The following is a 2233-nucleotide window of genomic DNA, read 5'->3' on the forward strand; positions in this document are numbered from 1 at the left end:
GAGTGAGAAAATTAATGAAGTAAAAACAATGATTTTAAGCTCTGTTTTCATGTCGATATATACATTTATACATTAAATATTCCACTCTCATATGGAGAGAAGGACTGAAATTACATAAAGTCATTATGCAGAACTTAAACCAAAATTATATGAATATTTGTAGTGGATTCACTTGATCACTTTTCTTTTATTGACAGCGAGGAGTGCTATAGGTGCACAATAATTCATCTTTAAACTGAACTGCAGATCTCATGTTATGAGAAAATATTTTTTAGCGAGAACAATGATCACTTGACTTCGATATTATGGCAGACACTGCTGGATTCAGTGGTCGAACGGTCCATTATCCAGTTTGAATAGGTCCAATGATATAATCTAACTGTACAACCACAGCTGCACAGAGGTGTTGATGTCGTGTGAAGTCATCTCTACAACATTATGAAAAGTACCGCTGTATTTGAAGGCTACAACTGGAAGAAAACGGTAAGATTTATACGTTTCCTTTTTTAAATACTTTTTAGTGACGCGCCGAGTCAGACAATTTTACACTGCAATAAATAGGCCTATCTGTTTCCACTCAAAATAGCTAAAAGATATTCACCTTATCAGCAAAACTGCATAAATTTAGTTTGATTTGAATGGTTTAAAACAATTGAAATAGGTTACTATTTGGCCAGTGTAAAAATAATGATATCAACTCTATTCTAAAATATTTATCTGATAACAATTTTAAACCGTTTTTGTTTTTATCTTGATATATTTATTTTAAAACATAAGGATATTGGAATATTTTTAGCAATAAAAATTAATGTATGGCACAAATGGCATTTATAGTCCATATCTCATATTTCCTTAATGTCTTGTACCTTTGACGGTGTTAAACATGGTGTCACGTGGATGGGAATATGCATAGAAATGATATGCAGATGAGGTTATGCATAGTAAAACTAGGCGTTGTAAGCTCCATATATGGTGATTTCGGGGAGGAGTCGGGGTAAAGAGGCACGTACGCACAATCTTCCCCTGACTGGGATTTATAAAGGAATTTTTGCACAGGTTCTGGCGTACACATGGTTTTATAAATCTGAAAACGTTTGAGCGTACGCAAAATCTAGCTTTTGTGCCTTGCCTACGTACACTTTTAGGATGAAATCTACGGAGAGTTTTATAAATGAGACCCCTGGTCTTTCTGAGACACTGAAAAACTGTATCAATGCCACACTTCACTCCCAAACCAGTAGCATATAATTAAATCACAGTCTGGGATATTTAACAGTCGCACTGTGTGATATTGCAATACTATTTTTTTTTTATATATATATATATATATAATTTTGCCCTAAAGTCAGTCACTCATTCTAACCTTTTTCCTCTGCAAGGAAGACGAAGCAAACCCACTTTGGTCCTTGTTCTTGAACCATCAGCAGTGTGATTGGCTGGCAGTCTATTTCCGCCTCCTCCTTGACCTCCCTCTGCAGCACCTCTAGAATGCTTTCAGCGCTCCTCCATACGACCCGCAGGGAGATACCATCTGTCATAACACTCCCTCTTTGCCTCCTGAACCATTAACAGTTCATCCTGTATGAACAAACCAACACACACTAGAAAAGTTTATATTAAATCACGGGGAGTGAAACATTGAGAAATATTTATCACAGATGAAGTATCTGAATACGTTGATTTAAATTAAAATATTTTGTGAGGTGTAAAATAAAACCACTTCGACTCCGTTGCCTTTAATTTTGTACCTTGCTACCAAACTATTGTCTGCAAGTGAAAAGAGCACGGTCATGCTCCCAGTGAAACTGTACAGCTCATTGGTGGAACCATTTAAGATACATTTGGCTGAGGGCTGTCTGTAATAAATGTACACTGGACAGACTCTTAGAGACATGCAAGAATGAAACCATCTTTACCTGAGTTGAAGATAACTCCGCTGACAATGTAACACGCTTTTCCTCAGTGGGACAGGCTTCACTTGTTCAGGGACTGAATCAAACTCGCTCACCTCCAGTCCCTCACCCTTCAAAATCGTCTCTAAGTTTTCCTCCAATATCTGTGCTGTTGAGTCCATGCTGGAGTTGCCTTGATTACACTGTACAACATAATGAATATGATTATCAAATTATGGCTGTTTCAGATACAGTGATTGACTACAGGGGCAGCATTTTAGGCATAATCACACTTAAAAACCAAACCGTCACTAAAAAACCTTGGGGGAAAAAAAAAAAAT

General features: G+C 36.8%; 1 pseudogene; it reads right to left on the reverse strand.

The window, feature by feature from the left end:
- Positions 1 to 2233, reverse strand: part of LOC107722991 (8-oxo-dGDP phosphatase NUDT18-like) — a 5869-nt pseudogene that overhangs the window by 3212 nt on the left and 424 nt on the right.

Source organism: Sinocyclocheilus rhinocerous, unplaced genomic scaffold (assembly GCF_001515625.1).
Source record: "Sinocyclocheilus rhinocerous isolate Xijiao unplaced genomic scaffold, SAMN03320098_v1.1 scaffold2559, whole genome shotgun sequence".
In the NCBI taxonomy this organism is placed as follows: domain Eukaryota; kingdom Metazoa; phylum Chordata; class Actinopteri; order Cypriniformes; family Cyprinidae; genus Sinocyclocheilus; species Sinocyclocheilus rhinocerous.